The sequence below is a fragment of the Schistocerca gregaria genome, chromosome 1 (genome assembly GCF_023897955.1).
Source record: "Schistocerca gregaria isolate iqSchGreg1 chromosome 1, iqSchGreg1.2, whole genome shotgun sequence".
Classification (NCBI taxonomy): Eukaryota; Metazoa; Arthropoda; class Insecta; order Orthoptera; family Acrididae; genus Schistocerca; species Schistocerca gregaria.
The window spans coordinates 182,539,814-182,557,670 of record NC_064920.1 but is presented as its reverse complement, the minus strand read 5'-3'; the positions used below and the strand labels follow the sequence as shown (position 1 = coordinate 182,557,670).

The following is a 17,857-nucleotide window of genomic DNA, read 5'->3' as shown; positions in this document are numbered from 1 at the left end:
TGTCCCTTCTCTGATAATATTCCGTTGCAATTTGACGTCTTTCTGACCAGTGGTGTTATTTCTACAGCTGTTTGAAAGTTTAATTATAATCGCCCTGTATTTCTTGTATGGACAATACATCAATACGCGCCCTCAGACGGTCAATATATTGGCGGTTTGACAATATTATTAAACGTGGAAGTCACCTGTATACACCCCTCACGCCTGTATTCGGATTGTGTCAACTTTGGCTAAGCGCGACATCTGTGATTTGGTGTGTTATCATTGGTCGATGCGAAAGATGGGATGTATGATGTCAATTTAAATGTTAGAATTTACTGTTTTTAATTTGAACTTCGTTGGAAATGTTCTGTTTGTACGTTTAAATACATTTGTATCAAAAACTGTTTATTCAGACTGCTGTTGCCATGTAAAGCTTGATGGGAGTCACCACGAAGCCCAATGGTCTATTGCGAATTTTGATAGGTACTTCACTAAGCATCTTCGGCTGTGTGACTTTTTGTTGCTGTACTGCAGATTAACAGGCTTGTATTGAGTTGTAATTTCTCCCCTATTTGTAAAACCGGAGTGATCTTTTGCATAAAAAATAGAGCACTTGGCAATTAACCAGACTGTCATAAATGCAGAAACATATCGCGCACTATATAGGATGTGAAAGTTAAAGAATTTTGATTTTAGTCACTCGTAAGCTTGTATATGCGAAAGTTTATCGAAACATAAAATATTTGCTGCCAGCTCTAATTCGTTTAGTTCTACTGAAATGTTAGCAGTTTAATACTGCTTTGAAAAAAGATTTCAGATAAATTAGTTTATGGAAATTCACTAACAACTTATTAGTTAATAACGTTGCTGACGGATTTAAGTGGGGCAGGACATGGAGTGTGTTTACTAATATTCGCAGTTAATGGAATCTAAAACTCTGTTGCGTAAGCTCCTTGTGTCGAGTTTTAGATGCACGCAATGAGGATACATTCTTCCATTATTGCTAGCCAGTCTCTTCTGTGCACCCTAGACAACTGTCTACTTTAGGATTTCATCTTTTATGTTAATAAATGCTTTTTAGCCACGTTTTTGGTGTTTCAGTTTCCTCCAACAGGGAAATATTTATTTGTTCAGGAACCTCAAATTCAGATAGGAAATAGACAAGAGAGAGTAAGGTGATGGGCTCAAGAATCCATGTTGAAAACCTTTTTAAACTACCTGTTCGCATCATTAGCCTTTCCACAGTACAATGCTGTTACAATTTTACCCGTGCAGTAAGGTGGTGCAAAGAAATTTTTTTTACTGTGTTAGCAAATTTTACTCTCCTGGACAATATTGATTCATTTATTTATTCATTCATTCATTCATCCATCCAGAGATAATCTGGAGTGTTCTAGGATTTGTCATTGTAGTACAATGAAAATAAAATGCTCAAAGTATACACATACATAGAATAAACAAGTATGTTTTTATGAGCATAGGACAGGTGGTTGGCCATGGCCTTGGTGTAGGAGCACCCTGGCATTTAGGAAGACCTTAATTAGAGTGACCTCACAGAATCTTCACCCTCCCATCCATTCAGTTGGTCGCCGTAGAATTGTGTTCCTTGATTTATACACAATTTGAGCCAGATACCTTCTAAAACATAGTTTTGTATTGCATCACTGCACACGCTAAGGACTCCTGCAACTGACTCTTGGACCACAAACGTGGTACTATTGTCCTCGCACTCCCTCCATTGTGTTCAGGAAACTGACTCCAGGTCTATAAGCATACAACTAAGCCCCATGCTTATCTTCATTTCCTCCCCCCATTCCACGTGAAAAGCTGAGTTAGTATTCCCCCATTGGGAGTTAGATTTTGAGCTTGGGAGAATGACAAGATATTACTGTAATGGACTATAGTTTTCAATTGGCACATGATTTTTTTCTAAAAGCATTACATTGGCATCCCGTATGCCAAAGTAATTGTGTAATGTGCATTACATATTGAGAAAGTTTTAGCTGCATTTTTGAACAGATCTGTTGTTGTAATTTTTTTCCTCTCCTTGGTCAATTTGTTATACAGTTTTATTCCATGATAAAAAATGCTGTTTTGACTTTTTCCCTTGGTAAATGTAAGTCAGAACTAGCTGTATCTCCACAATTATCTATAAATCTATTAGTGGAATATTTTGTAGGCCTATTGTCTTTCTGATCTCCATGCCAGGTTGGTAGATGTACTGACTTGGTGCAGTAAGTAAAGGGTACCAGTTCTTTAAGGAGACCACACCCTGCCCATCTAACCTATGTTAATGTAGGCAAGTATTTGACCCATTTCTGAAAGATACTATGTGATGCAGGACCTTACTATTATAACTGTAGGTTACATGATGCTAATAGAATCAAATGTACTAAAATCCATGTGATCCATTTTATAGTTTTTAAGAAATACTTTTTTAAAATTTATTAGCAGAAGTATTAAGTTTTTTCTGCAGAAAATATTCCTTATTTGGGAATATTAATGAATGTAGTACCAGAGGTGGCTTTTTATGTTATGCAGAGCCTCTGAAAATGTCTTTCATTTATCTTTGATAGTTTCTGATGTAATAGGACGTATGTACTGAAAATTTTAGTTTGCAGAAAATTGACTTTAAAGAAAAAACTTTTGGAATTTGTTACTTACAGTTAATTAAAACTGCCCTGCTGCATATGATGTCCCTTCTTTGGCCCCTAGCAGGTCTTCCTGCTTCTTTTTCACCTCCATCGGTGTTTGTCTTGCTTTCTTGGCCATATTAGATGCAGACCTGTCTGCATCAGCTACCCTCATTTTATCGCAGTGTTGCAGCCCAGTGATTAATTCCCAGCTTTTTCAGTTCCCAACATTTTCCTATATTACCACAATTGAAGGTAATAACAGCATCATGAAGTCCTAGTTGCATTGTATGTATGCCTACAAATACAGTTTTAGGATGGCGGTTCCAAATTATGCTGTTGAAACATTCATTTGGGTTCTATGTCTGCCCATGCAGACATTTTCTTAGAAAATCAGGATGAGCCAAGTCTCTGAAAATATGTTTAATTGTTGCAATAATAGCAGCAGGAAGAGAATTCTGGTGAGAATAAGATTCTCCAGTTGCCTGAGCTGTATTGTATTTGCACCATGAATTCTCTCCTGATGGACACAATCCATGACATGGCTTATCATCAGTTGAGGACTTAAGGAAGAATATGGCCCACACATCTCTCTTCATTGCCTCCAGATTTTCTTTATTTCTCCTAATCGCCTGCCCATAGTACACTGCAAGTTTTCTATTTAAGTTTTAGTTAACTGACCCTGTCTCGTCAACAATTTTCCATCTTCTAATTTTTTTTCCTCTCATATCAACAGTTAGTTTTCTCAGCCTTGTTCCTAAACGTTTTTGATCATGGCCTATACATTCTGTTTTGCTAATAACGTCATCTCCATATGGCTTAGAGTTCACCACATTGTTGTATGCCTTACTGTCACCATCGCCCAAATATTTGGTGTACCGTACGCCTCTTGTTTCTACAGAGCGATGAAATATTTCTTGTACTCCATGGACTTCCATACCACCAACTGTTCCTCTAAAATTAGCCACACAGTTGTGTTCTTTATGTTCATTGACTTTATAACATTTGCAATATTTAGACATTATCTCCACATCTAACACTTTACTGGTGTGTACACTCGTGGCTGTCACTACTCCATTCAGAGAAGTATGTCCTCTTTTCTGCCAACTTCCATCAAGTGCAACTGCAATGTCCGAACATCCATCATTTTCTTCCACTGATTCCCTAGCAACCAGTTTCATGCTTTCCTGACTGACCTCACGTACAGCTTTCTCTAATATTGCAGTCAGTTTTTCAGATTTATTTGGTGGTTGATGTAAGTTCATCACTGAACAAAATGTTCTCCCTGCAGCCATGCCTTTGCCAATGGATCGTTAGGCATAAAGTAATCTAGTATAGATTTCATAAGGGCCACTTGCATCTGGTTTTGAAGAACTCATAAATGAAATCACAGCTGAGCATTTAGTTCAAATTAAATCCAAAGCAATTGCTAGGCCCTTTCTCCCACTGGCACTCTCACAAATTTTCACACTCTGCTCATAATATTCTCGCATTTATAATAATGTTATTGCACCCCTTGTCACTTACAGTAAATTCTTCGTAACTCTCTTGAAATGGTGAGAGCTTTTTTGTGATGCACTTTTTAAAGAATTACAATTAGAAACATCATTGCCAGGTGACATAACCTCTTGTACAGAAAGCTGTCTAAACTTGCTTCCTCTAAATTGTTGTTTCTTGAAAATGCCTTTATGTTTCGTCATCTTCAATAAACACAACGTTACACACCTAAACAAGCACTGCAAACATAAGTATAACAACTACTTGCAATCACACTTGAACAAAACTAACTGCGTGTTTGAAAGTATGTTGTTTACAAACAGCAGAAACAAAATAATACCGACTGTTGCATTCCAAGGATAGCCAACACACCCGGAAGTGTGTGTGTATAAACAGCTAATGTGCATTGCAGGGGATGTAAAGATCTAAAATATGTGCAGAAAAGTGGGTGTAGCACATATACGTGGTAGGAATATGCTCTTTAAATGCAAGGGAAAAAAAAACCCTCAGCAAAATCCTTTTCAGAGTACTTAAATAAAAGCTGAATCTATCGAAATATGACGAAAACCGAAAAACGATTTTTTAAATTTATTTGTTATTTTTTTCCCGACCTGAACCACGGTGTGGTCCCCGTAAGTAGTTATGTAAATGAATCCAATGACTACTTCTAGTTATCTTGTGCCTTTGATCCCCAGAAAACAAAGCATCATCTTTCTAGCTAAATGTAATAAAACTAGATATAAGGAATTTATTGCGGGTTATAAGTAATGGAAGCAGTGCATAGTTTATTTGCATAATTTGTAAACTGAGTATTGTAAAGCACTCTTCTCAGGTGGTACTGTTACTTCATGATGTTGTGACCCTATACAGTTAAGGAACCACGGCCAAGAAATGCTGAACTTGCATGCAAATTCAAATTGCAAATGTACCCTAGACATGTTGGCTCTATGGATTGAATGGTGACAATCCATCGAGGGGAATGCTGTTCAAATTGTGTTGTGTACCACACACACACACACACACACACACACACACACACACACACACACACACCACTGTGCCATCTGGGACAGAGCAATACAGGGACTGCACGAACTATCTTGGCATGCCTCATGGCGAATCCACATTCCCATTGAGTGCCATCTATCTGCATTCCCTGTTCATTTCCTCCATGCTCACCATCAGATTTCCACAGGAGGCCAGACAAATTTGTGCATCCATATGCAAGAAGGTAGTTCCATTCCCCAGCTGGACTAATGAAATTATTTGAATGCGTGGAATCTGTCCTTTGCAGTGATAACACACCTGCCTAGTAAGCAGCAAATCTTGGGTTTGGATCCTGGTCCGGTTCCACATAATGTCCCAATGCAGCTGATAGCAGTGATTCTCTCTTTGCCTTTCCTTTCTTCCCCTCTCCACCTCCAATTTACATATCGTGCATAACAGCTTTGGATTCTGTGTGGTGTCTGTTCTTTTGGACATGTCCAAAAGAACAGATACCCCCCATTCATATAATTTGAAAAGCCTAACTGTATAGTCAGTCCACCTTCTTCAATCTGAATGCACAAACACATTCTACCTCCCGTGGGAATCTCAGAGGGCAAACATGAAGGAAATGGACAGGGACAGCAGATAGCTGGTGCTCGATGGAAACGTGGATCTCCCGTGAAGTGTGCTGAGATAGTCTGTGCAGTTGCAATAACGCTGTGTCCTGGATGGTGCAGTGGTTAATGCACCTGCCTGGTAAGCAGAAAATCTTGGGTTCAAATCACAATCTGGTCCATATATTCACCTGTCACCCATGATTCCGCATAATGTCCTGATGCAGCTGACAGCAGTGGTCCAATCCCCTCCCCTTCATTCCCTTTCCTTTCTTCTTTTCCTCCCCTCTCCACCTTCAATTACTAATTGTCTTGTCTATAAAAGTACATAGAACAGATGATATTGGAGTCTACTTATGATGAAAATGTGTGGGATAAAATAGCAACAGCTCTTTGAAAATGCACAAATTGAAATGGTATCAGTGACGATGATGCAGCTGTAGCAACAATGATAACTAAAGTACAAAGGGTAACTATTAGTTTACAAGTATTTATTTATTTAGTGATGTAAATAAAATAGAAAGAAACTTCCACATGGGAAAAATATATTAAAGACAAAGATTCCAAGACTTACTAAGCGGGAAAGCGCCGGTAGACAGGCACAATAAAATAACACACACAAAATTTCGAGCTTTCGCAGCCGGCAGCTGCTTCGTCAGGAAAGAGGAAAGGAAAAGGAAAGATGAAAGAGTGTGTGTGTGTGTGTGTGTGTGTGTGTGTGTGTGTGTGTGTGTGTGTGTGTGCGCGCGCGCGCGTGCGCGTGTGCGCGTGTGGACGCGCGCGCGAGAGTATATACCTATCCTTTTTTCCCCCTAAGGTAAGTCTTTCCGCTCCCGGGATTGGAATGACTCCTTACCCTCTCCCTTAAAACCCACATCCTTTCATCTTTCCTTTTCCTTCCCTCTTTCCTGACGAAGCAGCCGCCGGTTGCGAAAGCTCGAAATTTTGTGTGTGTGTGTTTGTGTGTTATTTTATTGTGCCTGTCTACCGGCGCTTTCCCACTTGGTAAGTCTTGGAATCTTTGTTTTTAATATATTTATTTAGTGAACTAGATATAAGGTGGTAGTAGCATATCTCAATGAGGAACTTGAAACTTAGCTCTGGGCTGTAGCGTCCAGAAGAGCTATGGCTCAAGTAAAAAAGGATAGTGACCATTCATGCCGTAGATATGTACATGGTAGAAAAGTTTATGATGGGAGGGACCTGCCATGGTATACAGTCGCTGTAAAGTAAAAGATTACAAAGGAAGAACGCCTATTGCATATTAGGTATAAAAACATATTGCTATCGATAGTGAGATGATATATGAAACATGTTTGGCTATCAAGAAGTCACCGAATTGTGCCTTCAAAAACTATGATGGTAGAATATTATCGGCAGATTGCTCACAAAATCCGGTGAAATTCTGGTCGTGGGTGAAAGCTATTAGTGACACTGAAGTTAGTAACCAGACACTAATGATCGAAAAAGAAAAACGAGGATTTATCCTTGCACTACTGAAAAGATGGGTGAGTAGATTTTAGTGTGAATGGCATTGAGAAAGCTGAAATTATTAAACTTGAAAAAAAGTTGCAGGACTTGATGAAATACTGAATTTGGAGCTGCGTTAGACCCTCTTGTAACAATAATAAGCTGTAGGTCCCTTGAACAAAAAACTGTGCCCAGTTGTTGGGACAATGCACTTTTGTTTTACCTATCTATAAGAAACATGGCAGAAGTGATCCAAAAAGCTACTGTCCAGTATCCATCCATTTCTTGTAGAATTTTAGAACATATTCTTAGTTCAAATGTAAGGAAGTATCTCCAACAAAATGACCTCTTTCCTCATGTGACATCCTGGAAGCTGGTAGATACATTCAGTATTTCTTGATTTCTGAAAAGCATTAGAATTGGAACCACAACCGTCACTTGTGTTTGTTATTGGAAGTACAGCCATGTTGGGTGTCAGGTGAAAATTATAACTGACTTGAGGATTTCTTGTTAGGGAGGAAACGTCAAATTATTGTGGATGGAGAGTTATCAACAGATGTAGAAGTACCTTCGTGTGTGACCCAGGGAAGTGTGTTGGAACCCTTTCTGTTCATGCTATATATTAATGCCATTGCAGATAATAATAGTAACCTCAGATTATGCGGTTATCTATAATGAAATATTGTCTGAAGAAAAGATGCACAAGTAATTTGATAAGATTTCCAAGTGGTGCAAAGACTGACAGCTTGTTTTAAATATTCAGATATGTAAAATTGTGCATTTCACAAAATAAAAAAAAGAAATATAGTATCTTATGCAATTTGTCCCAGTTCTGTTAGGATGCTTCTGTGAAATCTCAAACTGCAATTTCCCCCTGCGGGCTCAAGGGTTAGAATAGGCCTGAGGTATTCCTGCCTGTCATAAAAGCTGACTAAAAGGAGTCTCACACCTTTCGGCCTTTATGTGATGGTCCCCTGTGGGGCTTGACCTCCATTTTTCAAAATTTTTCCGAAGAGCAAACCAATTGGACAACAGCGCCTTACATGGTGCATCATGTCCATTGTGCATTGAGATCTTTAGCCCACTTTCTCGTCGTGGCATTGCGGTCCTGCTCATCCTCCATCTGTTGAATGAGGACACCTTTTTGGATGTATTTTCCTCCAGCCACTATGCAGTGTTGTTTTCTGTGCCAAGAAGGACCATTGGAATTCTTTGCACCTCATATCCAGCATGGTAGCCAGTCCATTGTGGTGGGCCGCAATGTACCCTGTTGGTTGTAGCCCCATGACAACACAGGGATCGCTCTGCTGATGCCTGCACCGTTAACTCCCCACGTATGCCATGGAGTAGATGCCCATCTCCCTGGGGCATCAGGACTCCCAGCAATGGCCATCCTGCCAGGTGGCCTTTGGTGTGGCTGGGTGGCACCTGTGGGGAGGGCCCCTGGTCGGAGAGGGTGGCATCACGGCAGATGAAAAGTGATGAAGCATAGTACATCATCTCTTGCCGGTGGTCAAACACCAGCAGTCTCTAAGCATTCACGGGATCAATTCAATGCACAGAAATACGACCCCAAATCGTTCCCCTCCCTGGCCACACCATGGGAGTAATGTTAGGCTAAGGATGGAAGCAGCTCTTATTCGTCCCGGTACCTCGTATGTTCGAGAGCTGATGGGAAATCTTTCATGATGATGAAGCCTCAGTTTTTTGTTGGGCATTTAGAGGACAAATTTTGGAAGGTGGAGGGCTTGTCCAAAATGAAGTCTGGGTCAGTCTTGATCAAAACAGCATCCTCTGCCCAGTCACAGGTGTTACTCACTTGTGACAAGCTGTGGAATGTTTCTGTTACCATCATGTCCTATAAGAGCTTAAATATGGTCCAGGGTATCATATTTCACAGGGGCCTTCTTTTGCAGTCTGACGATGAGTTGTTCGCCAATCTAGAACGGCGAGGTGTACATTTCGCTTGGCATGTCCACTGGGGTCTGAGGGATAATCAGGTTGCCATCGGTGCCTTCATCTTGGCCTTTGAGGGTGATACATTGCCCGAGAAGGTCAAGGTGATGGTCTACTGCTATGATGTAAAACCCTATATCCCTCCTTCCATGCGGTGCTTTAAATGCTGGAAGTTTGGCCCTATGTATTCCCCCTGTACTTCCAATGTCACATGTTGAGATTGTGGACGCCCATCACATCCCAATACTCCATGTTCCCCGCCTCCCATCTGTGTCAACTGCGAAGAGTACCATTTGCCTTGCTCACCAGATTGCAGGATTCTCCAGAAAGAAAGGAAAATCGTGGAGTAGAAGACCCTGGACCGATTGAACTACACTGAGGCTAAGAGGAAATTTGAACGCCTACACCCTGTGTGTATGACATCGTCTTACACCGCCACTACAACAGTTGTAGCCCCATCACCTCTGCCAACCCAAGGACCCCTTGGAGCCAGAAGACTACACCTGCCCCCTTTATGGTGGGGACGTCTGTCCCCCCTTCTAAGTTGGAGAAGCGTAAAATTTCTTTGGCTGCTGTTGCTAGGAAGGGGTCCCTTGGGTCACTCCCTTCCCAGGTTTCTGTTAGTGGGAAAGATGACACACGCCAGTGGCTGAAGAGCCCAAAAGCAGCAGGTCGTAGAGCTTCACGCTCATCCTCAGTCCTGGAGACAATCAGTGAAGTCCTCACAGCCAGGGAAACCCAAGGAACAGTGAGAATAATCCAAAAGGAAGATCCCCAAGACCAAGGGAATTGCAGTGGCACTCACAACACCTCTACCTCCAAGCTTGCGTCTGCTGATGAGGTGGAGATTGTGGCGTCCACTGAGGACCTAGATCTCGCTGGACCCTCAGACAAAACGCATGTAGACCGCTCAGGCAAAAAGTCGGTGGCAGCAGCTGACCCTGAGGCATAAACTACCTCATTGAATGTTCCATGCCTTCCCAGTCTCACGATGGCGTCATCCTCCAGTGGAATTGCTGTGGTTTTTTCCACCGCTTGGCTGAGCTACGGCAACTACTAAGCTTTACACCTGCTTTCTGCATATCCCTCCATGAAACCTGGTTCCCGACAATGCGGACCCCTGCCCTCCATGGCTATAAGGGATACTACAGGAACCGTAGTGACTGTAATCGAGTGTCAGGTGGAGTGTGCGTTTATGTTCTAAACTCATTCTGTAGTGAACCTGTGCCCCTTCAAACCCCTCTTGAAGCTGTGGCTGTCAGAATAAGGACGACACAGGAAAAACTGTCTGCAATGTATGTCTTCCTCCAGATGTTGCAGTGTCCCTGAAAGTATTAAATGCACTGATTGATCATCTCCCTAAACCTTTCCTACTTTTGGGAGATTTTAATGCCCATAACCTCTTGTGGGGTGGCACCTTGCTTTACTGGCTGAGGCAGAGATCTCGTAACTTTACTGTCTCAGTTCGACCTCTGCCTCTTAAATACTGGGGCTGCCACACATTTCAATGTGGCTAATGGTAGTTACTCGGCCATTGATTTATCAATTTGCAGCCCAGGACTTCTCCCATCGATCTACTGGAGAGCACATAACGACCCAAGGTGGACTGGGAAACTTTCACCTCTGCTGTCACCATTGAAACTCCCCCACACGGGAACATCAATGTGATGGTTGAGCAGGTGACTACAACAATTGTTTCTGTGGCAGAAAACACGATCCCTCGCTCTTTAGGGTGCCCCCGGCGAAAGACAATCCCTTGGTGGTTGCTGGAAGTCACCAAAGCAATTAAGGAGTGTCGGCAAACTCTACAGTGGCATAAGTGGCACTGTTCCCTGGAGCACCTCATAGCATTTAAACAGCTCCGTGCTCACATTCGCCAACTTATCAAATGATGGAAGCAAGAGTGTTGTGAGAGACATGTCTTGACAATTGGGTGCCATACATCGCCTTTCCAAGTCTGGGCAAAGATCTAACGTGTTTTTGGGTACCAGACCCGAACAGATGTTTCGGTGTTAACATAAAAGGATCGACGCAATTGCGGTTGCTGAGCACTTTTCTGAGCACTGTGCTCGAGCCTCTGCGTCAGAGAATTACTCCCCAGCCTTTTGAACTCTCAAATGGCAGCTGGAAAGGAAAGTCCTCTCGTTCACTACACGCCACAGTGAATCCTATAACGCCCCAGTTACAGAGTGGGAGCTCCTCGGTGCCCTTGCACATTGCCCTGACACAGCTCCTGGGTCAGATCAGATCCACAGCCAGATGATGAAACATCTCTCATCTGACTGCAAGCGACATCTCCTCATCATCTTCAACCGGATCTGGTGTGATGGCATCTTTCCATCGCAGTTGTGGGAGAGCACCATAATTGCGGTGCTCAAACCTGATAAAAACCTGCTTGATGTGGACAACTATCGGCCCATCAGCCTCGCCAACGTTCTTTGTAAGCTGCTGGAACGTATGGTGTGTTGGCGTTTGGGTTGGGTCCTGGAGTCGCAGGGCCTACTGGCTCCATGTCAGGGCGGCTACTGCCAGGGGCACTCTACCACTGATAATCTTGTGTCCAGAGAGTCTGCCTTCTGAACAGCCTTTTCCAGATGCCAACACCTGGTTGCCATCTTTTTTGATTTACGAAAGGCGTATGACACCACCTGGTGACGACATATCCTTGCCACATTATACGAGTGGGGTCTCCGAAGCCCACCCCCGATTTTTATCCAGAATTTCCTGTCGCTTCGTACTAACCGTGTCCAAGTTCGCGGTTCATCTCCCGCATCGGCGGCACAGGTCAGGGCTTTCAATTGCAGTTCATGTCCAATCCCTTCTTTCTGAACTGGAGTCCTTGCCTGTACCAACTATACTTGAGGTCCATTCATGTAAACCTCCATGGTGTACACTTAGGCCATGGCTTTGCCTGGACCTTTCACATGGCCCTAAGGGCTCAATTAACCCCACTGCTCTCCGCTGCTATTTCCTCTCGATTCTTGACATGTACCAAGGCCACGAAGTGGTTTACACCAACAGCGACAGCTCGATGGCTGATGCTCACATCGGCTTCGTGTATGTCTTGGAGGACATGTTGAACAGCATTCCCTTCCTGATGGCTGCAGTCTTTTTACTGCCGAGCTGGAGGCTATATCTCGTGCTCTTTGAGCACTCCGTTCATGCCCTGGGGAGTCGTTTCTTCTGTGTACTGACTCCTTGAGCAGCCTACAAGCTATCGACCAGTGCTACTCTCATCATCCTATGGTAGCGACTACCCAGGGTCCATCTATGCCCTGGAACGGTCTGGACATTCAGTGGTGTTTGTCAGTACCCCAGGTCATGTCGGAATCCCAGGCAACACACTTGCAGACAGGCTGGCCAAACAGGCTACATGGAAACCGCTTATGGAGATCGTTTTCTCTATAACTGACCTGAATTCAGTATTACACCACAATGTTTTGCGGCTTTGGTAGATGGAACGGCGTAACCTCAGCATGCACAACAAACTGTGTGCCATTAAGGAAACTACAAATGTGTAGCAGTCCTCCATATGAGCCTCTCGCAGGGACTCTGTGGTTCTCTGCCGGCTCTGCATTGGCCATGCGTGGGTGACGCACGGCTACCTCCTGTGCTGTGATGACCCACCTCAGTGTCGGTGTGGCTCCTGGCTGACAGTGGCCCATATCTTGGTGAGTTGTCCTTCTTTGGCTGCCCTACGATGGACTCTTCAGGTACCAGACTTGTTGCTATTAATTTTAGCTGACAATGTCTCATCGGCTAATTTAGTTTTACGTTTTATATGTGATGGTGGGATTTATCATTCTATACAAGTTTTAGCACATGTCCTCTGTCTCTTTGTGTTCTCCACTCTAATGCTTTTAGGATGGATGTTTTCATGTGTCACAGAGTGGCTGGCTTTTCCTTTTTTATTCTTGTTGTCAGCCAGCCATAGGCATCTGCTCTCTTGTTTTTACCCCTTCTTCCTGGCATTTGGGAGGACGATGGTTCAATCCCGCATCCGGCTATCCTGATTTAGGTTTTCCTTGATTTCCCTAAATCGCTGCAGGCAAATGCCAGGATGGTTCCTCCTTTAAAAGGGCACGGCCGACTTCCCTCCCCGTTCTTTCCTAATCCGATGAGACTGATGACCTCGCTGTCTGATCTCCTCCCCCAAAGCAACCAACCAACCTTCTTCCTGTTTCTTGCTTCTCTCTGTGGTTTCCTGTTCCTGTTTTGGCATTAGTAGTGTTGGTTGTCCTTCTTCTGGTTCTTCCTTTCTCCTGTTATTGTGTTGTACGTCTCCTTTCTTTTTTTCTTTCTCATTGTGTAATTATTTTACTGGGAACAAGGGGCCAATGACCTTGCAGTTTGCCCTCCCTCCCCTCCCCCACTTTTAAACCAACCAACCAAACTTCAATGCTATCTTGTATTGAGTTGTACCGTTATGTTGTTTGAAGTTTCAGAAACAGCTGTGTAGACAGTCAAAGCACTAGCTTTGCAGCAGCAGTCATCCTGGCCTTGAATGTAACAGTATATGCCAGGCACTTGTCATAAAATGGCGGTGGTCCAGTTAGGCAGCATAAAGTTTTTTTTTAGTCCTCCATTGTTTATGGTGAAAATTCGAGAAATTCAATATGAATACTGAGAGGCAGGTTCGTGGTTGCTCCACCATGATAAAACCCCAGCCTACAAACCAAATATTGTGAATGAGTTTTTGGATCGCAAATGAACCACAGTACTGGATTACCCAGTGTATTTGCCGAATTTGGCTGTAGCCAACTTCTGATTGTTACACAAATTGAAGTTGGCTATGGAAGGATGCCATTATGACACAATTAAAAACATCCAAGAAAATTTTACTCGAGTACTAAATGCAACTCAAAAAAGGATTACTGTTTCCGTCTCAAAATACTTTTAAAATGATTTCAGCTGTGTTTTGATTCAGGGGAGACTATCTTGAATAAATTCAGTGATTTTGTGAATATAGTCCTTGACTTATTTTTCATAGCCACACTCCTGATGGAACTTGGACACAGTGTGTATTGTTGCAGTATCAGTGAATCACAGTTGAAATTGGTCAGCTCATGAAAATACATGTTGTAACAATTTGTGGGGATTTTAAATGCAAGACTCATGTAGGCTCAGTCATAGGTACAGCAGGTTCATTGGTAGAACACTAGGAAAATGTAATCCCTCTACAAAGGAGATTGCTTACAAAACATTTGGAGGACTCATTTCAGATTATAGCTCAACTGTTCAGAACCTCTACCAGACAAGACTAACAAGAGATATTAATCTATACAAAGTTTAGTTCAGTTTAGTTTAGTACTTGTTCCATAGATCATGAATACGACACTTCGTAATGATGTGGAACGTGTCAGGTTAAAGAGGTGTCTATACAAGATATCACAATACACAATATTTTACATGACTATTTTTTTGTTGGGGGCTGGGGAAATTACCCACTTACTATATCCAAAAAGTCATCTAATGAGCAGAAGGAGTTGCCATTAAGAAATTCTTTTAATTTCCTTTTAAATGCTATATGGCTATCTGTCAGACTTTTGATGCTATTAGGTAAGTGACCAAAGACTTTTGTGGCAGCATAATTTACCCCGTTCTGTGCCAAAGTTAGATTTAACCTTGAGTGGTGAAGATCATCCTTTCTCTTAGTGTTGTAGCCCTGTACACTGCTATTACTTTTGAATTCATTCCGATTGTTAATAACAAATTTGATAAGTGAATATATATATTGTGAGACTACAGTGAAGATCTCTAGATCTTTAAATAAGTGTCTGTAGGATGATCTTGGATGAGCTCCAGCAGTTATTCTGATTACACACATTTGTGCAATGAACACTTTTTTACTCAATGATGAGTTACCCCAGAATATGATGCCATATGAAAGCAGAGAATGAAAATAGGCATGGTAAGCTAATTTACTGAGATGTATAACACCAAAATTACCAAGATGGGCAGTCCAAGTGCTCGCAGGTTTGTTTAATCTGTGGGAGAGTATAACAGAGATACTGAAAACACTGTATTGGCAAACAATTAAAGAAATACAGATTGTCCCATGGAAGTCCCCTTGCAAAGATTCAACAACCAACTTTATTTGCCGAATCCAGGAATATACACACACTCTGTATGACTGGCCCCCAGAGCTGCCAAGAAGGCAACAGTAGAATGATGACAGAGGTTTTTATGGAATCATTCTTCCAGCTCTCCATAGATAGGAAGCCATAACAACTGGTACAACAGAAAGTGCCCTCTGCCATGCACATCACTGTGATATATTGAGGAGTTATGTAGATACTAAAGCAAGAGCTCTAAAGATTCTGAACACCTTACAGTGTCTTAATGGCAGTTACTGGAGAGCAAACAGATATCCACTGTTGGTATGTTGCAGAGCCATTGTTCAATCACCGGCCAGGGTGGCCAAGCGGTTCTAGGCACTATAGTCTGAAACTGCACAACCGCTAGGGTTGCAGTTTCGAATCCTGCGTCGGGCATGGATGTGTGTCATGTCCTTAGGTTAGTTCGGTTTAAGTAGTTCTAAGTTCTAGTCCCCAAGTTCTAAGTCCCAAAGTGCTCAGAGACATTAGAACCATTGTTCAATCACAGCTGGAATATGGCTGTACTTTATATTATTCTGCTTGACCAACCTACATAAAGACCTTGGATTCAATGTTCCATGATCTCATTGACATGGTTACAGATGCCGTCAATACAAGCCCCTTACCCAGCTTTTGTGCTGAGGCTGGGGAACTGCCATTAATAGTCCAGTGGAAGTTCTTCACAGTGTAACATGCATATAAAGTCAGTACAGTGTCTCCAGCCTCTAATCTCATGGTTCACCAATTAAAAGTACCCAGGTAGTTAAATCACAGTGGAGCAAGGTAAAAAGCTTGGTGTTGTGTAGCTGAAATTTTTAACCCAGTGTTGGAGCACTGATGATTAGTAATGAATTCAAGGCTGTTTGAAATTTGACAAAGTACAAGAAATCTTCTACACTGGCTCTTACTTTAAACAAGCCTTTTATGGGTTTTTAGATCACTGATATTGTGTCATTTATTCTGATGGGTACAAGCAGGGTTATGTTGTCAATTGATCAGTAGTTTCTCCAGACAGTGTACATAGGATTTGACATCCAGATGAATTTATAGTCTTTGACTCTGAGCTTTAAGTAGCTATAAATCTGCTGAGGTGCCATTGGCAGAATAATTTTCTTGTCATCTGCCCTGATTCCCCAGTCCTTACAGGCAATTCAGTAAACGTATCTAGCTGACTAACTAGTACAGAATATACAAACAACCTATGACCTTCATGTTTTAAAACAGTAGGGAAAGGAAGTATCATTCTGTTGTGTGCCAAGTATATATGGGAATGAAAATAATATACCACCATATGCTGTCTGTTTGGGTGATAATGCATTGTTATTCTAGAGAGGAGTTGTGTGTCAGCTGGACAACTAATGGCTAGAGTTATAAAACAACACGCTAATGCTGGTGAAGCCACTGTTTCTGTCATGGTAAACATACCTCCAGCCACTCTGATGGAAAGATGCAGCTATAACACAACTGAATATACTGCACTGTCCAGTGACACACTGGTGTCTGACAGACAGCCTGCCAATATGTGATGCTTGTGGCATATCATTGTTGGTGCACCACTTTCTACTTGCTGCATTTTATATTCTAACAAGAGGGAGAAATTTTTTCTCGATAATGATTAATCCATTATTTTAAATAATAATGAAACGGGGTGTGAAAAAGGTTTGTGGGTTTTATATGTTGTTGGGACTCTACCAGAAAGGTCCTTCTTTTCTTGATTAGTAATAAACTAGCCATAATTATGTGAATCACAGTTTACTTCTGAGAAAGTGTACATTTGTAATTAGTGTGAGTATGTACATGAAAAAATTGCTGACAGATCCCAAGCTAATTCATGTCTGGTGCACCTTCTGTTACTGTTGGATCTAGAGATAACTCATGTATTCTGCATGCTGTCTGTAGATGTGATCTGGTGCAATATATTTTAACTACTTCTTACACCAGCAGTCAGTGTATTAAGCTTCAATGCCTTCATGTATTTTTTGCTTATTTAGCATTTTGATTCTGTTTTGAGATTACAGATAGTTAATATTCCGGCCTTGGCATTCCTCCTGCTTTTAGAGATGGCCCTATTCAAAAACAGAAGGAAATGAATAAATCTGAAACACTTTTGGAGGTATTTGATGATGATTGTTAAGATGTTCCTAGTGAGAATGAAGTGCCGGATGAATGATTTTAGAGTTCTGAGGACAATTCCAGTGACAATGACATTATTAGGCCTGTAAGGAACCATAAGGTGACTGTTTTCAAGTAATTCTGACAGTAATGATGAATGTGATTAAGTTTGTGTGAGTGATTCATTTTGTCATAATATTATCCCAAGTCTTGAGTGCCATCTCAAATGTGGGAAATGAGATTCAGATTTATGTGTAAGCATTTATAACATTGATATATAGTACTGTTAACAAACTTCTTCTTCTTCATTTACTTTTACTCCCTCCTGCCTGCATTAAAAGTAAGTGATAGTAAATGTGTGTAAAGTAGGTAACAGCACATCTTGCTGAGACTTCTTCTAATACCTCAGATTTCTTAAATTTACGTCACAATACACAAAGGTGTTGAAAATATACCTGATCAGCTAATTTATTAGAAAATGTAGACTCAAGGATTGAATATTCATGTC

At 41.8% G+C, this 17,857-nt stretch overlaps 1 protein-coding gene across 6 annotated transcripts in view; it reads left to right on the top strand.

Moving 5' to 3' along the window:
* Positions 1-232: 232 nt before the first annotated feature.
* LOC126336272 (muscle-specific protein 300 kDa-like) overlaps positions 233-17,857 on the top strand; it is a 199,689-nt gene continuing 182,064 nt past the window's right edge. The window contains exons 1-2 of one of the 6 annotated variants that reach the window (XM_049999801.1): positions 256-465; positions 17,296-17,470. The gene's annotated coding sequence lies outside the window, so the exon portion shown is untranslated. Of the gene's footprint in view, positions 525-5,241; positions 6,183-17,295; positions 17,471-17,857 lie in introns of those variants that run through there. The other 5 variants (XM_049999771.1, XM_049999782.1, XM_049999792.1 and 2 more) reach the window with 5 other exon arrangements.